The sequence below is a fragment of the Schistocerca piceifrons genome, chromosome 2 (genome assembly GCF_021461385.2).
Source record: "Schistocerca piceifrons isolate TAMUIC-IGC-003096 chromosome 2, iqSchPice1.1, whole genome shotgun sequence".
In the NCBI taxonomy this organism is placed as follows: domain Eukaryota; kingdom Metazoa; phylum Arthropoda; class Insecta; order Orthoptera; family Acrididae; genus Schistocerca; species Schistocerca piceifrons.
The window spans coordinates 556,478,028-556,492,829 of NC_060139.1; the positions used below are offsets into that span (position 1 = coordinate 556,478,028).

At 42.5% G+C, this 14,802-nt stretch overlaps 1 protein-coding gene across 1 annotated transcript in view; it reads right to left on the reverse strand.

The window, feature by feature from the left end:
- Positions 1 to 634: 634 nt before the first annotated feature.
- LOC124776550 (alpha-1,2-mannosyltransferase ALG9) overlaps positions 635 to 14,802 on the reverse strand; it is a 144,395-nt gene continuing 130,227 nt past the window's right edge. The window contains exon 14 of the transcript XR_007015633.1: positions 635 to 652. The gene's annotated coding sequence lies outside the window, so the exon portion shown is untranslated. The remainder of the gene's footprint in view (positions 653 to 14,802) is intronic.

The window sequence follows — 14,802 nt, forward strand, 5'->3', positions numbered from 1 at the left end:
CCATTCACCGAAAAGCACAATCACTGAGTCACCAATAGGTACACATAAAAAGAAAGAAAAACTTTACTAGATTCCTCAGTAATCCTTTATCAAGTGTCCATACACTCCTGCTCATGCACATACTCCTCTCTCTCCACATGGTGCCATGTAGGGCATAGGAGGGTGTTTTCTGCATGTATCTGCTGAAAAAGGGAATGTTCAGAAATCTAGCAAGTTTTTTTTTCTTTCTTTTTGTGTGTGACTATTGATGACTCAATGCTTCTGCTTTTTGGTGAGTGGTCTGTTTTAATCCAAAAGTAGTGAAAATTTGTTAGTTACAGGACTGAGTGATTAGGGTGTGATCTACTGTACACAGGAGTCAGAATATACAGTGACAGTACCTATTTTCTTTGAAAAATGCAATGTAATAAGTAAATGTCTAAGCCACAAAATGGAGATGAGTATCGGCTATTCAGTATAATTGAGGAGGCAGCAATGTTATTTCTAATTTATTTACGTTTAGTTGGCATATGCATTTGTAGCATTAAGCAGTATAGTGAAGTTTTATAGTTGATACTATACACAAATTATGGTTCTTTGATTTGCTTATCTTTTTGTTAATGTATACGTTGACTCTTTCAACATCCCCGAATGTTCTCCTCCTTGATGGGATCTGTGGAATAAGGTGAATGAATGAACGGTTTTCAAATATCCTTTAAATAAAGATATTAAATACTCTACTTACCAGGCAGTGTCAAAAACAGTTGGAAACGTGTGTGAAAAATCTAATAGGATACAAAGTTTGCATGCACTAAATTTTATCAAGAGACTAACAATATTCATAAATGTGTCACAATTAGACAAACTGGCAATGAAAATTCCGAGTAGATGCTCGAAGAAAGTATATTTGATTTAATGTTTGGAAATGTGAGAATTACAGTTGCCTTGCCACTTCAGATAGTGAAAAGAGCAAATACTGGAGTTGTATGTAAAATAATCACTTACCTTTAGCAGATCAATGCACGGAGCACAGAAATGTGTAACAGGGAACAGCATTCACACTAGCTTTCGAGCACTAGTTCTTTTTCTAGCAAAAATGTGGCTGTGAGACTGGTGCTGATAATTATTGAAAGTAATTGCCTGAGCTGATGGCAGCGGGGAAGGACACAAGTGAGGAATAGTGTCAGAGGCAGCTCCCTGGAAAGGTGACTCGGCCCCCACACAATACGGTAAAAAGAGAACAGAAGGTAGAACAAAAATAGAGTTAGGAAAAGGGAGGATGAAGATGAGGATGAGAATGTGAATGAGATAAAGGTGAAGATGAAAAAGGAGAAAGGGGGGAAGAGCGAATGCCCATACGGAGGGAGAGGGAAGAATGGTGGGAGAAGACAGTCCACGATCTGGGTGGAGAAGGAGTGGCGCGGACAAGAAAGAAGGGAAAACATAAGGTGAAACAGTGGGAACAGGTTAGTGGAGTTTTTGGTTGGGAGATTGTGAGAGCGCAATATAAGTTGGCGAGAAAATTCCCATCAGTGTGGCACAGAGAAACTTGTGCTGGAAGGGATTATCCATGTGGTCTGCATAGTGAAGCAGCTGTTGAAATCATTTTTATGTGAGGTACTGAAAGTTTGGAAACTGGATGGTCAGATCTGCGGTTAGTCACAGCATGGCAGTGGCCATTCATGGATGTAGTCACTTGTCATGCCCACATCTAAAGCTGTACAGCAGCTGAAGCACAGATGATATATAACACACCTGCCTTCATATGTGGTCCTACTTCTTGTTGGGTAAGAAATGTCTTGTGAATGGACTGCAGTAGGAGACAGTGGGCGAGTGTGTTGGACAAGTCTTCTATCTGGGCTGATCACAACAGAATGACCCAAATTAGTGCTCCAGCACCCGCACCATGTATAGAATACCCTTGTTAATCCTTATTACAATCCCACTCCCAGTCCTGTACCCTAGGAGTCATTCCAGATTCAAAACATGCTGCACATGTAATAGAAATGACTTTAATAGTTGCTTCATTACACAGGCCATTTGGATACACCCTTCCAGCACAAGTTCCTATGAAATATGCGGATGGGAATGGGCTCTCCGACATATCTTGCACTTTTGCAATCCTGTTGGCCTAATCCACCACTAATCTGTTCCCTCTCTGTCTATGCTCTGCCCACCATCTATTTGTCTTGCTGTGCAGCTATAGTCATCTGTCCAAAGACATGCCTCTTTCCCTCCTACCCTCTCCTCATGTCCTTTCCTATCTCCCTGTTCAGGCTACTGCTTTCAGTAATCATGTATGAATAATCAGTCTTGTCATGGCCACAGGAGTGTACATTTGCGTACTTTTGCACAAGAAGAGCTAGTGCTCGGAAGCTAGTGTGAAGGTCGTTTTTCTTTCTGTTACATGTTTCTGTACTCCATACGTTAATCTGCTATAGGTGAGTGGTGGCCTTTACCGTATTTTACGAATTGTACCATCAAGGAATTTCCATTATTGAAATCTTTGCGACACATATCCCACACTGCTAATGTGACTGACTGGAGCTGGCTGCTACAATTGAAACGGGTGACCTACAGCAGGTGACAATATGTAAAAAAAAAAAAGTAAAATTTGAGAAACAAACATGACTTGAAATATGAATATGTTGAATTGAAATAAGAAAGGAAATATCTGTTAAAGATTGCACATTTATTATTGACAGCTGTTTACTAAGACTGTGCCACTTACACTTGTAGCTAATTATGTATTATTTAATGACAAATTAAGGCATGATGATAGCTGAAACAGTGTGGTTTTCTACTTGATTAGGTGTTACACACACTCTCTCTCTCTCTGATTACTAAAGTGTTAGTTTTCAACAAAAATTTGTAATATGAGTTTGTTTTTACACGTAATGCTTGGCATTCAGCATCAACAGAGACTTTTCACTAAACATCCACAGCAATGAATCTGCTTCACATGAGATGCATGTCAAAGTTAGTTATGTAGCCACCATTGGAGGAACAATGCACAACCCTTCTGAACTCATGTCATCAATATATCTTGCAATGGATATGTCAACTAATATACTGCCTGTTTGTACTCATTTTTGATCTCACTCAGTAGCTTTTTGTAGTGCTGCTCCTATTTGTGTACACTAATTATTGGGATAGTGACACAAAATGGAATAGAAAATACTGTACACTGGATTTATCTAATTACATTATATTTTCAATAACTGATTATAACATAATAAATACCCTGAAATGAGAGACATCCCTATGGACCAAGTATTTTATGAGAAATGGTGAAGAGCTACAGGAGGATTTTATTTCTATTTACACAATAGGAAACAGAATTGTAATAATCATAAGTGTAACCAGCTCAACAGAAAGGTAGTATGGCTTGATTTTCAGAAAACAGTAACTACAGACATTAACAAATGGAGTGCATTTAAAGCAAGCAGATCACTTATAATGTTCTCCCTACACCAGTTGGAAAAAAGAATACCTGAAAGAAATAAGAAAGCACATCTAGTATTCACGATCTTAAAAAAGCATAGGACAATGTCCCATTAACCAACCTGTTTGAACTCTGGAACCATATACTTAATGTACAGGATGTCGCATAAATGTTGTCAAGCTTCTAGGGGAGGTGTGGCACATAAGGATTGACAATTGCATAGCAAACCATAGTTGCAAACACCAAGGGTGAGTGGTGGCAAAGGTCAAATACTGGAAAGGAAACAAGACTGATTCATTTGAAACAATGATTGGGTATAATGAGCACACATGGTGTATGACATGAGTACAGTTCTAATGTCACTACAGATACTTGAAGTTTGCACCATCAATGCCTGACACAAAGCATTTACTGCCAGACACACTGGGAGTGTCTTTGAGTGTAGCAGCTAGTCAGACAATTCTTGTGATGAGATCCATTTCAGACTTTACACGATCTTGATCTGTGCAATTTTGGACACTGTTCATAGGTCTTTGACAGGTCATTCATGTATTGATGGACTGGGCATGGTGGGCCTGTTCTCTGGTTCACCCACACACACTGTATTTATTGAGCCTTGGTTTCTTTCAATGGGGGCCATGAAATCCATTATGTATTGTAGTCCTGTGGAGTCTGAAATGAATCTGGTTGCAAGAAACATATGCGCAGCTTCTATAATCAAAGAAATTTCAGGTGTGTTCGAGCATATCCGACAGTCAATACTCCATCGGTATCGGGTGTGCGTAGCATCTGATGGTTTAAATTTCAAGCATACAGTTATGTTGTAATATTAAAGCTGTATTCGTGCTGTACACCGTGTGTACTCACTATGTCCAATAACTGTTACTAATGAATCACTCTTGTTTCCCTTCTGAACTTTGATCTCTGCTGCCACTTACTCCTGACATTTGCAGCCATGGGTTGCTATGCAATTCTCAATCCTTACGATGTGCTCCCTTCCCTATAAATTTGTTGCAACATTTCTGGAGCACCCTTTATATAAAGATATGAACAGAAGAATAATTGTAAGATCTATCATCACTAAACTGATTAAAATAAATAAAGGAGTGAAGTGGATGTTGTTTATTTACTACATTATTCAAAACATACTTACAAATTTCCTTCAGGAAATGGGAAAAATAAATGCAGTAGATTGGGAATTCAGTTGGAAGAGCACAGTGTATATACCCCTCTATTTGCATAACCAGGTGGTGGTTACAACTGATGAAGAAATCACTTACATGGTGAGAAAATTAATAGAAGAATATAGCAAATGAGGACTGAAGTTGAACATCAAGAAGACAGAATACTTAACATGGGAATACAATTGGTAGCTCTAGAAATATCAGACAATGTAACCATCAGTAATCATAAATACCTTGGGAGTAAGATGTAACAGCCGATTTTGATAATGTGATGTTCCACATGTATACTCTCGGGGCAACTCAAGATGTTTGTGAAATCCAATCACGTCATTTATCTAGCTATTAAGCTGGGGAACTGTGCATCAGTGGAGGTAAAGAGAAGGTAAGGTATTATGAGACCAAGCAGCTGAGGTCATCCGTCATACAGAGAAGCATATGCACAGTGTTGAGAAGGCAAAGTGCCAGATGAGTGTCCCTACCTGCTGGGGGTGGCTGCCTATGTTTTGGCTATCTTTTCTAGTTTCAAAGTAAAGGATGATGTAAGAACTGAAATCTAAAGAAGAAAAACAACTTAATGGTTGATGTGTTAGTCACGAGAGAGAATTCTACTTGAAACTATCTGTGATGCTGAGCATAGATTTGAGTATATGAGCTATATGTAGAATATTAAGGAACTGATTTGCTTGTAAAAGTGTTATGTTAAATATAACAGTTATAAGAAACTTTCCGAGTTCCTTGGAAGTTTTGGCAGACGACATGAGTTCTCTTTCCAACATCACAACTACACAATAGGATATGAGGTCTATCACAAATTGTTGGAGCATGGTTATTGGGTACCAATCACCAACAAACTATATTAGACAACCAGAATATTTTATAGGATACATGACTGAATTTGACAGCTCGTACTATGCAATGAGGGAGGTTGGTAAGGAAACAAACGCTATTTGTATGCAAGAAGAAACGCATTGCAGGAGTATAATAAATAAAGATGGAATGTGTGAAGATGACTTAAATCAGATTAAAAATGAAACTTAATAATATAGGGTGTTTAAAAAAAGAATGACCTGATATCAAAACTATTTATTGATAAAAACATACTACTAACTTGAGATTAATTGCAAAATATTCATAAAATCTGGAAGTTTTAGCTATGCTATTACAGCTGCCCTCTGTCCAGCAGCAGCACAAACTACATCTACACGATAGCTAAATTAGGCATAAACTTTATAAAATGTATCTGCTTTTACAGGAGTTATGGTGACTATTACTCTGTTCTCCTATGTCATGAGGTAAAGGGGAGATGAACAGATTTTCCTTCACATACAGCCCCCCCCCCCCCCCCCCACCACAAGAAAAAATTGCACAGGGTCACATCCAGCGATCTTGGAGGCCAAGTATGCAGGGCAGCATCTCAAAGTCCTGTGCACCCTACTCAGCGTTGAGGCAGTGCGTCATTGAGAAACTGATGTATGTTGGTGTTCCAGTATGACGGTGTTCCATCCTGTTGGAAAATGAAGTCATCAGAGTTCTTGTGAAGTTCTGGAGAAAGTCAATTCTACAGCATTTGAAGATGGCTCATTCCAGTCATGGTGCTTTCCTCAAAAAAAAAGACCATACACTTTTTCACAAGTCTCTTTCATGCTCAGTAATGTCATTAGGGTCCTGGAGTCACCATATGTGCATGTAATGTCATTTACTTTACTGCTAATATGAAATATTTCTTCATCAGTGAAAACTGACATAGTAAAAATGTGTCATCTTCTGTGTCCTCTAGTAGAGCAATGTTGAAGTCAACCCATTTCCTTTTAACACGAACCCAAAGAGCTTGCACTAATTGTAGTCAGTATGGTTTATGGACCAAATGATGTCTTAACCTTCTCGAGTTTTCTCCTTGCTTGGTGAGTAGACTTTCGTGGACTCTGGTCAAACGTTTGCCAAATTCTTTCCACCGCATTATGAGTGCAAGGTTGACCTGGGCTCTTACCTTTGCACATGCATCATGTCTCTTCAAATTGGCAATACCAACGAGAGATGTTTTTGAGTGCAGGTGGATGAATACCAAAACACCAACAAAAAGCATGCTGGACTGAAATCATTGACTCACTCTTTGCAAATTGCATCATACAAAGAGCCTTCTGCTGAGTGAACACCATCTTACTTCTGATGGAACTGCAAACTGAGAAGACATATTGACTGACATGTAACAGGAATTTTCTGAAAAACTATAGGCCATGTCCATTCAAACAACATATTTCCTTGCCTGCATGTCCCATGTTTTGTAATTATTAGCATCCAACATCAGGTCATGCTTTTTTATGTACACTGACAGAAAAAAGAAACCCAACACTAGGGAAGAGTTGTGTGACATAAACAAAAGTTGCTAGGTGTGTTTCTACATCAGGAAGATATCTATTCAAATTTTGCACCAGTCACATAAGAGTGGCACTAGTAGTTCACTTGGTGGATGCAAATCAGGTTTCCTTTATATATAAGCTGTAATTGCCACGAGCATTAGTTATCTTTGAGACTGGATGTGTTAAGTTTATGTTAGTTAAGAATGCCATTACACTTATGAAGACGGTAGTATCGACAGCTCACCGAGTTTGAACAAGGTCACGTCATAGGACTACAAGAAGCTGGATGTTCCTCCCATGATACTGCAGAAAGGCTTGGCAGGAATTTAGCCACTGTGCGTGATTGCTGGTACTGGTGGTCACAGGAAGGTACGTTTATAAGATGACTGGTATCTGAATTGGCACATGGTACAACCAAGAGGGAAGACCGTTGTGTTCAGTATGGCTGTGGCACATCATATTGCGTTTGCAGCAACATTTCAAGCAGCTGTTGGCACCACACTAACACAATGAACTGTTACAAATTGGTTACTTCTGGAATAGCTCTAAGTCAGACACTGACCCAACCCATTGCCATTGCCATTTGCAACTTCAGTGTGTTTTCTGATGAAAGGTGGTTCCCTCTCCGTGCCAGTGATGGCTGTGTGTTTGTTACAAGGCCCCGGGAATAGACAACATTCCATTAAAATTACTGATAGCCTAGGGAGAGTCAGCCATGACAAAACTCTACCATCTGGTGATCAAGATGTATGAGACAGGTGAAATACCCTGAGACTTCAAGAAGTATACAATAATTCCAATCCCAAATAAAGGAGGTGTTGACACATGTGAAAATTACTGAACTATCAATTTAATAAGTCATGGCTGCAAAATACTAACACGAATTCTTACAGACAAATGGAAGAACTGGTAGAAGCCGACCTTGGAGAAGATCAGTTTGGATTCCGTAGAAATGTTGGAACATGTGAGGCAATACTGACCCTATGAATTATCTTAGAAGATAGATTAAGGAAAGGCAAACTTACGTTTATAGCATTTCTAGACTTAGAGAAAGCTTTTGACAATGTCGACTGGGATACTCTCTTTCAAATTCTGAAGGTGGCAGGGGTCAAATATAGGGAGCGAAAGGCTATTTACAATTTGTACAAAAACCAGACAGCGGCTACAAGAGTTGAGGGGCATGAAAGGGAAGCAGTGATTGGGAAGGGTTGTAGCCTATCCCCTATGTTATTCAATCTGTATATTGAGTAAAGGAAACAAAAATTTTTAAAAAATGGAGAAGAAATTAAAATTCATGGAGAAGAAATACAAACTCTGAGGTTTGCCAATGACATTGTAATTCTGCCAGAGACAGCAAAGAACCTGGAAGAGCAGTTAAACGGAATGGACAGTGTCTTGAAAGGAGGATATAAGCTAAACATCAACAAAAGCAAAATGAGGATAATGGAATGTAGCCGAATTAAATCAGGTGTGTTGCGGGAATTAGATTAGGAAATGACATGCTTAAAGTAGTAAATGAGTTTTGCTATTTGGGGAGCAAAATAACTGATGATGGTCGAAGTAGAGAGGATATAAAATGTAGACTGGCAATGGCAAGGAAAGCGTTTCTGAAGAAGAGAAAGTTGTTAACATCGAGTATAGATTTAAGTGTCAGGAAGTATTTTCTGCAAGTATTTGTATGGAGTGTAGCTATGTATGGAAGAAAAACACGGACAATAAATAGTTTAGACAAAATGAGAATAGAAGTTTTCACAATGTGGCGCTACAGAAGAATGCTGAAGATTAGAGGGGTAGATCACGTAACTAAAGAGGAGGTACTGAACAGAATTGGGGAGAAGAGGAATTTGTGGCACAAATTGACTAGAAGAAGTGATCAGTTGGTAGGACATGTTCTGAGGCGTCAAGGTATCACCAATTTAGTATTGGAGGGCAGCGTGGAGGGTAAAAATCGTAGCACTGGAATTTTCAACAGCTGGAATATGTGGAGACATGGTTTATATTTATTAACAGTTTTGGTGTATCACACCCACCTGACTGTTTACCTTCCCCAAAAAATAACCACCAGAACCACACTCTCCTGATCCTAAGATGCTAGTCATCCCTTCCCCTGTTGATTGTGCAGTTTAGAATTATCCATCTTTGGTGCAGTTGTGTGATGCCATTCCCTTAAATGGCTTTCTGACTCAGATTCAGAGAAATAAGTCAACATCTGAAGCCCCATCACAGTGTCTGCTAACAAACTTCCTTCCTTCCATGCTGAAGTGATGAAAGTAGTTTCTCAATACAGTTTACCTTTTCTCTTTATTGTGGGTGGTTTTCATTCACATAACCAGGTTGTACGAACCTTTGATAATGCATTTTATCAATAAGAGTAATCAAATTACCTTTAGTGACAGAAAGTTAGCAGCACTCTTCATTAGAAGCTAGCTGGCAGTTGGGATGAATTATGTCACTAGCACACTTGATATGTGATTCAATTACTGAAGTGGTGTGACAACAGTTCTGCTGTTAACCAGGCAACTGAATTTTCCTTTCATATTACACAGAGACAGAAATTCTGTATCTGTCTGGGCTGGAATTCACTGTCTGCAAAAACATTCATCATCAATTTGGAACCGGTTAAAGACAGTTATTTGATATTTACATCAATGTCTGTCATGTTCTCAAACACTATACTGCTGACACTCTTCTACGAGATATACTAGTATTTCTAAGGAGTGTACAAGTAATCTGAATTACCTGATGGTCTGGTAGATAAAAATTGCACAAACTGTGCAGTTTCTGGTTGATTAAAGTCTATAGAAGTTCCAACAACATTTCCTTTGTTTCCTTAACACTCCTCTTGTTATAACGGCAAGTTGAACACATGTGTGTCGTGTCGTTTTGAAATATATAAGTCACTGAGCAAGATGACAAAGCAAGACATGTGAACAAGGTAACATCGAATGAACACTGAGTCCAAGTTTAGCGGCCGCTGCCTGGCTGGCCGCTTAGGTGGCACGGTTGCTGCACAGCTGGCAGACAGCGCCGCATGTAGAGGACGTGCATAATTGCGCGGCGGCACCTTGAATGGCCGGCTAGTCACAACACTTTTCCCCCCTTTGAAATTTTTTCAGTGGTCTTGATGGAGGTGGCCTGGAGATTGCTAACGTCCATAGGTGTTCTTTGGCTAGCCGTAAAGTCTTGAGGAGGAGGCTTCCCGTACGGACGGAAGTGTCCCCAATGATAACGGGTCGAGATGACAGGAGACGTAGGAGTCGAATCTGCTGGGGCCCCGTGCACTAATCTGCCTGTTGCGGCAAGTCCAGTTGATATAACAGGAGACATGGGCAATGTGTCCGCATCCGTAGGAGAAGGAGGTGAGTAGATTGGCTTCGACAGATGATGGTCATCCGGTTCCTGCATGGGCACGTTCTTGTCCTGGCACCGAGACGATGGTGAGAGGGCTGCGTTGTGAGTAATGAGAGATGCCAAGATCCCGAGCGTCAGGTAGAGCTGAAGGTGGTGTAGCGGCATTCGGAACAGGCGTTGCCGGCACACGAGGCTGAAGCTGGTCCGAATCACGCACTGCAACACCCGTGTCCGTCTGGGTTTCATACAGGCATTGCCCACGGTGTCGTAAGATGCGGCCCAGACTCCATTTTGGCCGCCTGCCATATCCCCGTACCCAGACGAGGTTGTCGGCGGTGAACCGGCCAAGCGAAGGCACCCGCGGCCGTGAGGTGGAAGGCTGCAGAAGATGAAGTAGTGTGGGGGGCTGTCGGCCATGTAAGAGCTCAGCCGGGTTGTGGTCGCCCATGGGGGTGAAACGCTAAGAAGCCAGAAACTGGAGAAGCGCATCATCAGCAGCAGAAGAAGTCAGAAATTTCCGCATCTGAGCCTTAAATGTGCGGACCAGTCGTTCAGCCTCACCGTTTGACATGCATAACGCCGTGACGAGCACAAAAATCCACAAATTCGGACAATGCAAATTGTGGACCATTATCAGTAACAAGAGTAGAGGGAAGGCCTTCCAAAGAAATAATGCGGGCGAGAGCACTTGTGGTTGCCGCGGTGGTAGGCGACGTGCAACGGACAATGAAAGGAAAGTTAGAGTAGGCGTCAATAACGAGGAGCCAATAAGTACCTAAAAAAGGTGCCACAAAGTCGGCATGAATACGCTCCCAGGGCGTCTCAGGCGAAGGCCACGGTGACAAAGATGACATCGGGGCGGCGGCCTGTGACGCTCAAGCGCCACAGGCAGCGACCATGTGTGCTATTTCAGAGTTGATGCCAGGCCAGTACACATGGCGGCACGCCAGAGATTTTGTGCGAGACACACACCAGTGCCCTTGGTGAAGGAGGTGCAAGACCGAAGCACGCAAAGACGCAGGTACCACAACACGTGGCAAAGCATTGTTGGTGGAAAGGAGGATAACACCATCCCTAGCCGTGAGGCGGTAGTGCAAAGCATAGTAGTTCTGCAACGGGTCAGAAGTCTTAGTGGACGGACGATCTGGCCAACCCTTCTGAATACAGCGTAAAACCCGGGAGAGGGTAGGATCAGAACCCGTAGCAGCTGCCAGCCGGCCCCGGTGATGGGGAATCCGTCCACAACCCGCTGCTCGGCAACATCCAGATGGAAACACGAAAGTTCGTCCCTATCGAATGCCAGATCCGGACCCATGGGAAGGCGAGACAGTGCATCAGCATTCGTATGTTGAGCCGTCGGTCGGAAATGAATCTCATAATTGAAACGAGACAAGTAAAGAGCACAACGCTGGAGGCGGTGTGCAGCCTTGTTGGGAAGTGACATTGATGGATGAAACAAGGAAACAAGTGGCTTGTGATCCGTAACAAGATTAAATTTGGATCCATAGAGAAAAACACCAAACTTATGAAGAGCATAAATAATGGCCAAAGCTTCTTTTTCAATTTGAGAATACTTCTGTTGGGCATCTGTGAGCGTTTTGGAGGCATAAGCAATGGGTTGTTCAGAGCCGTCCGAAAAACGGTGTGCAAGGACTGCACTGACCCCGTATTGAGAGGAGTCCATGGCAAACACAAGATGTTGGTCAGGTCGATAAGTAAACAGGCACAGGGCCTGTTTCAGCATAGTCTTCAATTTCTGGAAAGCCACATCGCATGACGCGGACCAGTGAAAAGGCATGTTTTTATGGAACAGGCGATGCAACGGCTGAGCCACCGACGCAGCAGATGGTAAAAACTTGTAATAATATGCTATTTTCCCCAAGAAGGCCTGCAGTTCCTTAACAGATGTAGGGTGAGGAAGAGCATCGATTGCAGCAACAGTTTGCTGAAGCGGACAAATACCATCCCGAGAGAGTTGAAACCTCAAGTATGTGATAGATGCCTGAAAAAATTGTGATTTCTGAAGATTACACTTAAGACTGGCAGTCTGTAAGACATGAAAAAGTGTGTGGAGGTTCTGAAGATGTTCTTTGGTGGTGGAGCCAGTGACAACAATGTCGTCCATGTAATTTATACATCCAGGGACAGGGAGCAATAATTGTTCCAAGAATCGCTGAAAGAGAGCAGGGGCGCTAGCAACCCCGAATGGCAATCGTTGGTATTGATAGAGGCCAAAAGGCGTGTTAAGGACCAGAAACTGCTGGGAAGCAGCGTCGAGAGGAAGTTGTTGATAAGCTTCTGACAGGTCAATTTTAGAAAAATACTAGCCACCCGCAAGTTTAGTGAACAATTCTTCAGGTCGGGGCATAGGGTAAGTGTCGATGAGGCATTGCGCATTTACAGTGGCTTTAAAATTGCCACAGAGACAAATATCACCATTGGGCTTAGCAACGACAACAGGAGAGGACCACTCACTGGAAGTGACAGGAAGCAAGACCCCCGAAGTAGTGAGGTGATCCAGCTCCCGTTTTACCCGATCACGAAGGGCCACAGGAATGGGCCGAGCCCGAAAAAACTTAGGCCGAGCAGTGGGTTTGAGCGTGACATGAGCTTCAAAATCGTTTGCACAGCCTAACCCAGGAGAAAAAAGGGTCGAAAATGTCGTCGACAAGGAATCCAATTGAGCATAACGAATAGCATCAGAGACGATATTGACAGAGTCATGTATGGAGAACCCAAAAACGCGAAAGGCATCGAAACCAAAAAGATTCTCTGTGTTACTGTGATCGACCACAAATATGGGAACAGTGCGAACGACAGATTTGTAAGATACCTCAGCATTAAATTGTCCCAAGAGAGAAATCTTTTGTTTATTGTACATCTGTAATTGCCGAGTGACAGGTGATAGGAGTGGAGAACCCAACTGAAGATACGTCTGAGAATTAATTATATTGGCAGCAGAACCGGTATCCACCTGCATGCGAACATCCTGACCAAGGATTTGGACAGTAAGGAATAACTTCCCTGAAAGGGAAGAAGTGCAGTTGACAGACAACACAGAAGCAGAATCAGCATCACAGTCATGAACATCATGTATGTGGTTGGATTTGCAAACGGCAGACACATGACCCTTCTTTTTGCAATTGTGACACACGGCCCAACGTTGGGGACAGTCCTCCCGTGAATGTTTCGTAAAACACCGCGGACATGAAGGAAGTTGCCGGAGGTTTTGCTGCAGTTTCTTAGAGGCTTGTTTACGGTTAGGCCGAGGCTGCACGTGGGAGCGTACTGCGGCCACGCCGGCCAGCGGGGACGCTCCGCACGCGTCGTCAACAGCGCACATGGGTTGTATTTCCCTGACGTCACCCCATGCCTCTATTTGCGCCCCAGCAGCACGAAAAATTCCAAAAGACTGCGCGATGGATAGGACTTCATCTAGAGTCGGATTTGCCAACTGAAGGGCATGTTGCCAAACTTCTTTGTCGGATGCCGACCAGATAATAGCATCCTGTACTATGGAATCGGCATAGGATTCTTTGTGAACGTTAGTAACAAACTGACACTTTCGACTGAGGCCTCGAGGTTCAGCAGCCCAAGCACGATAGGATTGATGCGGTTGTTTTTGACAATGATAAAAGGCAACACGAGAGGCTACCACATGCGTTTGCTTTTGAAAATCGACAGACAGAAGTGAGCACATTTCAGCAAAGGACAAAGACGCAGGATCTTTCAAAGGAGCCAATTGCGACAACAACCGATACATTTGAGGTGAAATACATGAAAGGAACAGAGACTTACATGTTTGTTCGTCTGTGACATGAAATGCCAAGAAGTGCTGTCGAAGACATTTTTCGTAATCAGACCAATCTTCCGCTCTCGTCATAAGGAGGGAAAGGAGATATAGTCAACGACAAGAAACGCCCCGCATTTGATGCCATGACGAAATCGCGAATCGCTGATGTTAGAAGCGTTTGCTGTTCAATAAGACCTTGCAAGAGCTGCTCGACAGTAGCCATGGAAACCTGTGGGTCAACGATGAAAATGAAAAATCCCATCCTCATCGCCAATTGTTATAACGTCAAGTTGAACACATATATTTCAAAACAACACAACGCATATAAGTCACTGAGCGAGTTGACAAAGCAAGACATGGGAACAAGGTAACATTTGAATGAACACTGAGTCCAAGTCTAACGGCCGCTGCCTGGCTGGACGCTTAGGTGGCGCGGCTGCTGCATGGCTGGCAGACAGTGTCGCATGTAGAGGATGCGTGTAATTGCGCAGCGGCACTTTGAATGGTCAGCTAGTCACAACACCTCTACCCCTTCCCTCCCCACTGACCTCACCTTTGGTAGTTCCAGCCCTCTTCCTACCTGTATCCTCTCACCTACTCCCTCTACAGTTTCACACACATTTCTATTCCCCTTCTCAGTCATTTTCTTTTGCCTAACTCTCTCCTCTCTAGTAACACCTCTCACACAGCCTC